Source organism: Maylandia zebra, linkage group LG20 (genome assembly GCF_041146795.1).
Source record: "Maylandia zebra isolate NMK-2024a linkage group LG20, Mzebra_GT3a, whole genome shotgun sequence".
Taxonomy (NCBI): Eukaryota; Metazoa; Chordata; class Actinopteri; order Cichliformes; family Cichlidae; genus Maylandia; species Maylandia zebra.
The window spans coordinates 18,116,694-18,128,995 of record NC_135186.1 but is presented as its reverse complement, the minus strand read 5'-3'; positions in this window follow the sequence as shown (position 1 = coordinate 18,128,995).

Sequence of the window (12,302 nt, the reverse complement as noted above, 5' to 3'; positions counted from 1 at the left end):
TCCCATTCAAATGCATGTAACAGTGAGAAACGCATTGTCTTGGCGAAATAAAGCGTTTTTGAACAACTTCATATAAATCGCTGTAACTTTTGATAGAAGACTCAGACAAACATGTTTATGGCTTTATCTTATAGAACTCAATATCCCCGTGCTGGGCAAACAGGTTTTGCAGCCGTTTGAGCTAAGATTTTAAAATTATTCACATAATGAAAACCTATACTTTGTTTCAGGCGAGTTTCCCATTCAAATGCATGTAACAGTGAGAAACGCATTGTCTTGGCGAAATAAAGTTTTTTTGAACAACTTCATATAAATCGCTGTAACTTTTGATAGAAGACTCAGACAAACATGTTTATGGCTTTATCTTATAGAACTCAATATCCCCGTGCTGGGCAAACAGAACAGGTTTTGCAGCCGTTTGAGCTAAGATTTTAAAATTATTCACATAATGAAAACCTATACTTTGTTTCAGGCGAGTTTCCCATTCAAATGCATGTAACAGTGAGAAACGCATTGTCTTGGCGAAATAAAGTTTTTTTTGAACAACTTCATATAAATCGCTGTAACTTTTGATAGAAGACTCAGACAAACATGTTTATGGCTTTATCTTATAGAACTCAATATCCCCGTGCTGGGCAAACAGGTTTTGCAGCCGTTTGAGCTAAGATTTTAAAATTATTCACATAATGAAAACCTATACTTTGTTTCAGGCGAGTTTCCCATTCAAATGCATGTAACAGTGAGAAACGCATTGTCTTGGCGAAATAAAGTTTTTTTTGAACAACTTCATATAAATCGCTGTAACTTTTGATAGAAGACTCAGACAAACATGTTTATGGCTTTATCTTATAGAACTCAATATCCCCGTGCTGGGCAAACAGGTTTTGCAGCCGTTTGAGCTAAGATTTTAAAATTATTCACATAATGAAAACCTATACTTTGTTTCAGGCGAGTTTCCCATTCAAATGCATGTAACAGTGAGAAACGCATTGTCTTGGCGAAATAAAGTTTTTTTTGAACAACTTCATATAAATCGCTGTAACTTTTGATAGAAGACTCAGACAAACATGTTTATGGCTTTATCTTATAGAACTCAATATCCCCGTGCTGGGCAAACAGGTTTTGCAGCCGTTTGAGCTAAGATTTTAAAATTATTCACATAATGAAAACCTATACTTTGTTTCAGGCGAGTTTCCCATTCAAATGCATGTAACAGTGAGAAACGCATTGTCTTGGCGAAATAAAGTTTTTTTTGAACAACTTCATATAAATCGCTGTAACTTTTGATAGAAGACTCAGACAAACATGTTTATGGCTTTATCTTATAGAACTCAATATCCCCGTGCTGGGCAAACAGGTTTTGCAGCCGTTTGAGCTAAGATTTTAAAATTATTCACATAATGAAAACCTATACGTTGTTTCAGGCGAGTTTCCCATTCAAATGCATGTAACAGTGAGAAACGCATTGTCTTGGCGAAATAAAGTTTTTTTTGAACAACTTCATATAAATCGCTGTAACTTTTGATAGAAGACTCAGACAAACATGTTTATGGCTTTATCTTATAGAACTCAATATCCCCGTGCTGGGCAAACAGGTTTTGCAGCCGTTTGAGCTAAGATTTTAAAATTATTCACATAATGAAAACCTATACGTTGTTTCAGGCGAGTTTCCCATTCAAATGCATGTAACAGTGAGAAACGCATTGTCTTGGCGAAATAAAGCGTTTTTGAACAACTTCATATAAATCGCTGTAACTTTTGATAGAAGACTCAGACAAACATGTTTATGGCTTTATCTTATAGAACTCAATATCCCCGTGCTGGGCAAACAGGTTTTGCAGCCGTTTGAGCTAAGATTTTAAAATTATTCACATAATGAAAACCTATACTTTGTTTCAGGCGAGTTTCCCATTCAAATGCATGTAACAGTGAGAAACGCATTGTCTTGGCGAAATAAAGCGTTTTTGAACAACTTCATATAAATCGCTGTAACTTTTGATAGAAGACTCAGACAAACATGTTTATGGCTTTATCTTATAGAACTCAATATCCCCGTGCTGGGCAAACAGGTTTTGCAGCCGTTTGAGCTAAGATTTTAAAATTATTCACATAATGAAAACCTATACTTTGTTTCAGGCGAGTTTCCCATTCAAATGCATGTAACAGTGAGAAACGCATTGTCTTGGCGAAATAAAGCGTTTTTGAACAACTTCATATAAATCGCTGTAACTTTTGATAGAAGACTCAGACAAACATGTTTATGGCTTTATCTTATAGAACTCAATATCCCCGTGCTGGGCAAACAGGTTTTGCAGCCGTTTGAGCTAAGATTTTAAAATTATTCACATAATGAAAACCTATACTTTGTTTCAGGCGAGTTTCCCATTCAAATGCATGTAACAGTGAGAAACGCATTGTCTTGGCGAAATAAAGCGTTTTTGAACAACTTCATATAAATCACTGTAACTTTTGATAGAAGACTCAGACAAACATGTTTATGGCTTTATCTTATAGAACTCATATCCCCGTGCTGGGCAAACAGGTTTTGCAGCCGTTTGAGCTAAGATTTTAAAATTATTCACATAATGAAAACCTATACTTTGTCTTCAGGCGAGTTTCCCATTCAAATGCATGTAACATTGAGAAACGCATTGTCTTGGCGAAATAAAGCGTTTTTGAACAACTTCATATAAATCGCTGTAACTTTTGATAGAAGACTCAGACAAACATGTTTATGGCTTTATCTTATAGAACTCAATATCCCCGTGCTGGGCAAACAGGTTTTGCAGCCGTTTGAGCTAAGATTTTAAAATTATTCACATAATGAAAACCTATACTTTGTTTCAGGCGAGTTTCCCATTCAAATGCATGTAACAGTGAGAAACGCATTGTCTTGGCGAAATAAAGCGTTTTTGAACAACTTCATATAAATCGCTGTAACTTTTGATAGAAGACTCAGACAAACATGTTTATGGCTTTATCTTATAGAACTCAATATCCCCGTGCTGGGCAAACAGGTTTTGCAGCCGTTTGAGCTAAGATTTTAAAATTATTCACATAATGAAAACCTATACTTTGTCTCAGGCGAGTTTCCCATTCAAATGCATGTAACATTGAGAAACGCATTGTCTTGGCGAAATAAAGCGTTTTTGAACAACTTCATATAAATCGCTGTAACTTTTGATAGAAGACTCAGACAAACATGTTTATGGCTTTATCTTATAGAACTCAATATCCCCGTGCTGGGCAAACAGGTTTTGCAGCCGTTTGAGCTAAGATTTTAAAATTATTCACATAATGAAAACCTATACTTTGTTTCAGGCGAGTTTCCCATTCAAATGCATGTAACAGTGAGAAACGCATTGTCTTGGCGAAATAAAGCGTTTTTGAACAACTTCATATAAATCGCTGTAACTTTTGATAGAAGACTCAGACAAACATGTTTATGGCTTTATCTTATAGAACTCAATATCCCCGTGCTGGGCAACAGAACAGGTTTTGCAGCCGTTTGAGCTAAGATTTTAAAATTATTCACATAATGAAAACCTATACTTTGTTTCAGGCGAGTTTCCCATTCAAATGCATGTAACAGTGAGAAACGCATTGTCTTGGCGAAATAAAGCGTTTTTGAACAACTTCATATAAATCGCTGTAACTTTTGATAGAAGACTCAGACAAACATGTTTATGGCTTTATCTTATAGAACTCAATATCCCCGTGCTGGGCAAACAGGTTTTGCAGCCGTTTGAGCTAAGATTTTAAAATTATTCACATAATGAAAACCTATACTTTGTTTCAGGCGAGTTTCCCATTCAAATGCATGTAACAGTGAGAAACGCATTGTCTTGGCGAAATAAAGCGTTTTTGAACAACTTCATATAAATCGCTGTAACTTTTGATAGAAGACTCAGACAAACATGTTTATGGCTTTATCTTATAGAACTCAATATCCCCGTGCTGGGCAAACAGGTTTTGCAGCCGTTTGAGCTAAGATTTTAAAATTATTCACATAATGAAAACCTATACTTTGTTTCAGGCGAGTTTCCCATTCAAATGCATGTAACAGTGAGAAACGCATTGTCTTGGCGAAATAAAGTTTTTTTTGAACAACTTCATATAAATCGCTGTAACTTTTGATAGAAGACTCAGACAAACATGTTTATGGCTTTATCTTATAGAACTCAATATCCCCGTGCTGGGCAAACAGGTTTTGCAGCCGTTTGAGCTAAGATTTTAAAATTATTCACATAATGAAAACCTATACTTTGTTTCAGGCGAGTTTCCCATTCAAATGCATGTAACAGTGAGAAACGCATTGTCTTGGCGAAATAAAGTTTTTTTTGAACAACTTCATATAAATCGCTGTAACTTTTGATAGAAGACTCAGACAAACATGTTTATGGCTTTATCTTATAGAACTCAATATCCCCGTGCTGGGGCAAACAGGTTTTGCAGCCGTTTGAGCTAAGATTTTAAAATTATTCACATAATGAAAACCTATACGTTGTTTCAGGCGAGTTTCCCATTCAAATGCATGTAACAGTGAGAAACGCATTGTCTTGGCGAAATAAAGTTTTTTTTGAACAACTTCATATAAATCGCTGTAACTTTTGATAGAAGACTCAGACAAACATGTTTATGGCTTTATCTTATAGAACTCAATATCCCCGTGCTGGGCAAACAGGTTTTGCAGCCGTTTGAGCTAAGATTTTAAAATTATTCACATAATGAAAACCTATACGTTGTTTCAGGCGAGTTTCCCATTCAAATGCATGTAACAGTGAGAAACGCATTGTCTTGGCGAAATAAAGCGTTTTTGAACAACTTCATATAAATCGCTGTAACTTTTGATAGAAGACTCAGACAAACATGTTTATGGCTTTATCTTATAGAACTCAATATCCCCGTGCTGGGCAAACAGGTTTTGCAGCCGTTTGAGCTAAGATTTTAAAATTATTCACATAATGAAAACCTATACTTTGTTTCAGGCGAGTTTCCCATTCAAATGCATGTAACAGTGAGAAACGCATTGTCTTGGCGAAATAAAGCGTTTTTGAACAACTTCATATAAATCGCTGTAACTTTTGATAGAAGACTCAGACAAACATGTTTATGGCTTTATCTTATAGAACTCAATATCCCCGTGCTGGGCAAACAGGTTTTGCAGCCGTTTGAGCTAAGATTTTAAAATTATTCACATAATGAAAACCTATACTTTGTTTCAGGCGAGTTTCCCATTCAAATGCATGTAACAGTGAGAAACGCATTGTCTTGGCGAAATAAAGCGTTTTTGAACAACTTCATATAAATCGCTGTAACTTTTGATAGAAGACTCAGACAAACATGTTTATGGCTTTATCTTATAGAACTCAATATCCCCGTGCTGGGCAAACAGGTTTTGCAGCCGTTTGAGCTAAGATTTTAAAATTATTCACATAAGTGAAAACCTATACTTTGTTTCAGGCGAGTTTCCCATTCAAATGCATGTAACAGTGAGAAACGCATTGTCTTGGCGAAATAAAGCGTTTTTGAACAACTTCATATAAATCACTGTAACTTTTGATAGAAGACTCAGACAAACATGTTTATGGCTTTATCTTATAGAACTCAATATCCCCGTGCTGGGCAAACAGGTTTTGCAGCCGTTTGAGCTAAGATTTTAAAATTATTCACATAATGAAAACCTATACTTTGTCTCAGGCGAGTTTCCCATTCAAATGCATGTAACATTGAGAAACGCATTGTCTTGGCGAAATAAAGCGTTTTTGAACAACTTCATATAAATCGCTGTAACTTTTGATAGAAGACTCAGACAAACATGTTTATGGCTTTATCTTATAGAACTCAATATCCCCGTGCTGGGCAAACAGGTTTTGCAGCCGTTTGAGCTAAGATTTTAAAATTATTCACATAATGAAAACCTATACTTTGTTTCAGGCGAGTTTCCCATTCAAATGCATGTAACAGTGAGAAACGCATTGTCTTGGCGAAATAAAGCGTTTTTGAACAACTTCATATAAATCGCTGTAACTTTTGATAGAAGACTCAGACAAACATGTTTATGGCTTTATCTTATAGAACTCAATATCCCCGTGCTGGGCAAACAGGTTTTGCAGCCGTTTGAGCTAAGATTTTAAAATTATTCACATAATGAAAACCTATACTTTGTTTCAGGCGAGTTTCCCATTCAAATGCATGTAACAGTGAGAAACGCATTGTCTTGGCGAAATAAAGCGTTTTTGAACAACTTCATATAAATCGCTGTAACTTTTGATAGAAGACTCAGACAAACATGTTTATGGCTTTATCTTATAGAACTCAATATCCCCGTGCTGGGCAAACAGGTTTTGCAGCCGTTTGAGCTAAGATTTTAAAATTATTCACATAATGAAAACCTATACTTTGTCTCAGGCGAGTTTCCCATTCAAATGCATGTAACATTGAGAAACGCATTGTCTTGGCGAAATAAAGCGTTTTGAACAACTTCATATAAATCGCTGTAACTTTTGATAGAAGACTCAGACAAACATGTTTATGGCTTTATCTTATAGAACTCAATATCCCCGTGCTGGGCAAACAGGTTTTGCAGCCGTTTGAGCTAAGATTTTAAAATTATTCACATAATGAAAACCTATACTTTGTTTCAGGCGAGTTTCCCATTCAAATGCATGTAACAGTGAGAAACGCATTGTCTTGGCGAAATAAAGCGTTTTTGAACAACTTCATATAAATCGCTGTAACTTTTGATAGAAGACTCAGACAAACATGTTTATGGCTTTATCTTATAGAACTCAATATCCCCGTGCTGGGCAAACAGAACAGGTTTTGCAGCCGTTTGAGCTAAGATTTTAAAATTATTCACATAATGAAAACCTATACTTTGTTTCAGGCGAGTTTCCCATTCAAATGCATGTAACAGTGAGAAACGCATTGTCTTGGCGAAATAAAGCGTTTTTGAACAACTTCATATAAATCGCTGTAACTTTTGATAGAAGACTCAGACAAACATGTTTATGGCTTTATCTTATAGAAACTCAATATCCCCGTGCTGGGCAAACAGGTTTTGCAGCCGTTTGAGCTAAGATTTTAAAATTATTCACATAATGAAAACCTATACTTTGTTTCAGGCGAGTTTCCCATTCAAATGCATGTAACAGTGAGAAACGCATTGTCTTGGCGAAATAAAGCGTTTTTGAACAACTTCATATAAATCGCTGTAACTTTTGATAGAAGACTCAGACAAACATGTTTATGGCTTTATCTTATAGAACTCAATATCCCCGTGCTGGGCAAACAGGTTTTGCAGCCGTTTGAGCTAAGATTTTAAAATTATTCACATAATGAAAACCTATACTTTGTTTCAGGCGAGTTTCCCATTCAAATGCATGTAACAGTGAGAAACGCATTGTCTTGGCGAAATAAAGCGTTTTTCAACCACTTCATATAAATCGCTGTAACTTTGATAGAAGACTCAGACAAACATGTTTATGGCTTTATCTTATAGAACTCAATATCCCCGTGCTGGGCAAACAGGTTTTGCAGCCGTTTGAGCTAAGATTTTAAAATTATTCACATAATGAAAACCTATACTTTGTTTCAGGCGAGTTTCCCATTCAAATGCATGTAACAGTGAGAAACGCACTGTCTTGGCGGAAGAAAGCGTTTTTGTACAACTTCATATAAATAGCTGTAACTTTTGATAGAAGACTGGGATACACATGTTTATGGCTTTATCTTATAGAACTCAAGGTCCCCGTGCTGGAAAACAGGATTTGCAGCTGTTGGAGCTTAGATTTCCAAGTTATACACATAATGAAAACCTATGCTTTGTTTCGTTCGAGTTCCCCATTCAAATGCATGTAACAGTGAGAAACGCACTGTCTTGGCGGAAGAAAGCGTTTTTGTACAACTTCATATAAATAGCTGTAACTTTTGATAGAAGACTCGGATACACATGTTTATGGCTTTATCTTATAGAACTCAAGGTCCCCGTGCTGGGAAAAAAGAACAGGTTTTGCAGCCGTTTGAGCTAAGATTTTAAAATTATTCACATAATGAAAACCTATACTTTGTTTCGGGCGAGTTCCCCATTCAAATGCATGTAACAGTGAGAAACGCATTGTCTTGGCGAAATAAAGCGTTTTTGAACAACTTCATATAAATCGCTGTAACTTTTGATAGAAGACTCAGACAAACATGTTTATGGCTTTATCTTATAGAACTCAATATCCCCGTGCTGGGCAAACAGGTTTTGCAGCCGTTTGAGCTAAGATTTTAAAATTATTCACATAATGAAAACCTATACTTTGTTTCAGGCGAGTTTCCCATTCAAATGCATGTAACAGTGAGAAACGCATTGTCTTGGCGAAATAAAGCGTTTTTGAACAACTTCATATAAATCGCTGTAACTTTTGATAGAAGACTCAGACAAACATGTTTATGGCTTTATCTTATAGAACTCAATATCCCCGTGCTGGGCAAACAGGTTTTGCAGCCGTTTGAGCTAAGATTTTAAAATTATTCACATAATGAAAACCTATACTTTGTTTCAGGCGAGTTTCCCATTCAAATGCATGTAACAGTGAGAAACGCATTGTCTTGGCGAAATAAAGCGTTTTTGAACAACTTCATATAAATCGCTGTAACTTTTGATAGAAGACTCAGACAAACATGTTTATGGCTTTATCTTATAGAACTCAATATCCCCGTGCTGGGCAAACAGGTTTTGCAGCCGTTTGAGCTAAGATTTTAAAATTATTCACATAATGAAAACCTATACTTTGTTTCAGGCGAGTTTCCCATTCAAATGCATGTAACAGTGAGAAACGCATTGTCTTGGCGAAATAAAGCGTTTTTGAACAACTTCATATAAATCGCTGTAACTTTTGATAGAAGACTCAGACAAACATGTTTATGGCTTTATCTTATAGAACTCAATATCCCCGTGCTGGGCAAACAGGTTTTGCAGCCGTTTGAGCTAAGATTTTAAAATTATTCACATAATGAAAACCTATACTTTGTTTCAGGCGAGTTTCCCATTCAAATGCATGTAACAGTGAGAAACGCATTGTCTTGGCGAAATAAAGCGTTTTTGAACAACTTCATATAAATCGCTGTAACTTTTGATAGAAGACTCAGACAAACATGTTTATGGCTTTATCTTATAGAACTCAATATCCCCGTGCTGGGCAAACAGGTTTTGCAGCCGTTTGAGCTAAGATTTTAAAATTATTCACATAATGAAAACCTATACTTTGTTTCAGGCGAGTTTCCCATTCAAATGCATGTAACAGTGAGAAACGCATTGTCTTGGCGAAATAAAGCGTTTTTGAACAACTTCATATAAATCGCTGTAACTTTTGATAGAAGACTCAGACAAACATGTTTATGGCTTTATCTTATAGAACTCAATATCCCCGTGCTGGGCAAACAGGTTTTGCAGCCGTTTGAGCTAAGATTTTAAAATTATTCACATAATGAAAACCTATACTTTGTTTCAGGCGAGTTTCCCATTCAAATGCATGTAACAGTGAGAAACGCATTGTCTTGGCGAAATAAAGCGTTTTTGAACAACTTCATATAAATCGCTGTAACTTTTGATAGAAGACTCAGACAAACATGTTTATGGCTTTATCTTATAGAACTCAATATCCCCGTGCTGGGCAAACAGGTTTTGCAGCCGTTTGAGCTAAGATTTTAAAATTATTCACATAATGAAAACCTATACTTTGTTTCAGGCGAGTTTCCCATTCAAATGCATGTAACAGTGAGAAACGCATTGTCTTGGCGAAATAAAGCGTTTTTGAACAACTTCATATAAATCGCTGTAACTTTTGATAGAAGACTCAGACAAACATGTTTATGGCTTTATCTTATAGAACTCAATATCCCCGTGCTGGGCAAACAGGTTTTGCAGCCGTTTGAGCTAAGATTTTAAAATTATTCACATAATGAAAACCTATACTTTGTTTCAGGCGAGTTTCCCATTCAAATGCATGTAACAGTGAGAAACGCATTGTCTTGGCGAAATAAAGCGTTTTTGAACAACTTCATATAAATCGCTGTAACTTTTGATAGAAGACTCAGACAAACATGTTTATGGCTTTATCTTATAGAACTCAATATCCCCGTGCTGGGCAAACAGGTTTTGCAGCCGTTTGAGCTAAGATTTTAAAATTATTCACATAATGAAAACCTATACTTTGTTTCAGGCGAGTTTCCCATTCAAATGCATGTAACAGTGAGAAACGCATTGTCTTGGCGAAATAAAGCGTTTTTGAACAACTTCATATAAATCGCTGTAACTTTTGATAGAAGACTCAGACAAACATGTTTATGGCTTTATCTTATAGAACTCAATATCCCCGTGCTGGGCAAACAGGTTTTGCAGCCGTTTGAGCTAAGATTTTAAAATTATTCACATAATGAAAACCTATACTTTGTTTCAGGCGAGTTTCCCATTCAAATGCATGTAACAGTGAGAAACGCATTGTCTTGGCGAAATAAAGCGTTTTTGAACAACTTCATATAAATCGCTGTAACTTTTGATAGAAGACTCAGACAAACATGTTTATGGCTTTATCTTATAGAACTCAATATCCCCGTGCTGGGCAAACAGAACAGGTTTTGCAGCCGTTTGAGCTAAGATTTTAAAATTATTCACATAATGAAAACCTATACTTTGTTTCAGGCGAGTTTCCCATTCAAATGCATGTAACAGTGAGAAACGCATTGTCTTGGCGAAATAAAGCGTTTTTGAACAACTTCATATAAATCGCTGTAACTTTTGATAGAAGACTCAGACAAACATGTTTATGGCTTTATCTTATAGAACTCAATATCCCCGTGCTGGGCAAACAGGTTTTGCAGCCGTTTGAGCTAAGATTTTAAAATTATTCACATAATGAAAACCTATACTTTGTTTCAGGCGAGTTTCCCATTCAAATGCATGTAACAGTGAGAAACGCATTGTCTTGGCGAAATAAAGCGTTTTTGAACAACTTCATATAAATCGCTGTAACTTTTGATAGAAGACTCAGACAAACATGTTTATGGCTTTATCTTATAGAACTCAATATCCCCGTGCTGGGCAAACAGGTTTTGCAGCCGTTTGAGCTAAGATTTTAAAATTATTCACATAATGAAAACCATACAGTGAGAAACGCATTGTCTTGGCGAAATAAAGCGTTTTTCAACCACTTCATATAAATCGCTGTAACTTTTGATAGAAGACTCAGACAAACATGTTTATGGCTTTATCTTATAGAACTCAATATCCCCGTGCTGGGCAAACAGGTTTTGCAGCCGTTTGAGCTAAGATTTTAAAATTATTCACATAATGAAAACCTATACTTTGTTTCAGGCGAGTTTCCCATTCAAATGCATGTAACAGTGAGAAACGCATTGTCTTGGCGAAATAAAGCGTTTTTGAACAACTTCATATAAATAGCTGTAACTTTTGATAGAAGACTCAGACAAACATGTTTATGGCTTTATCTTATAGAACTCAATATCCCCGTGCTGGGCAAACAGGTTTTGCAGCCGTTTGAGCTAAGATTTTAAAATTATTCACATAATGAAAACCTATACTTTGTTTCAGGCGAGTTTCCCATTCAAATGCATGTAACAGTGAGAAACGCATTGTCTTGGCGAAATAAAGCGTTTTTGAACAACTTCATATAAATCGCTGTAACTTTTGATAGAAGACTCAGACAAACATGTTTATGGCTTTATCTTATAGAACTCAATATCCCCGTGCTGGGCAAACAGGTTTTGCAGCCGTTTGAGCTAAGATTTTAAAATTATTCACATAATGAAAACCTATACTTTGTCTCAGGCGAGTTTCCCATTCAAATGCATGTAACATTGAGAAACGCATTGTCTTGGCGAAATAAAGCGTTTTTGAACAACTTCATATAAATCGCTGTAACTTTTGATAGAAGACTCAGACAAACATGTTTATGGCTTTATCTTATAGAACTCAATATCCCCGTGCTGGGCAAACAGGTTTTGCAGCCGTTTGAGCTAAGATTTTAAAATTATTCACATAATGAAAACCTATACTTTGTTTCAGGCGAGTTCCCCATTCAAATGCATGTAACAGTGAGAAACGCATTGTCTTGGCGAAATAAAGCGTTTTTGAACAACTTCATATAAATCGCTGTAACTTTTGATAGAAGACTCAGACAAACATGTTTATGGCTTTATCTTATAGAACTCAATATCCCCGTGCTGGGCAAACAGAACAGGTTTTGCAGCCGTTTGAGCTAAGATATTCAAATGAAAACCTATACTTTTGTTTC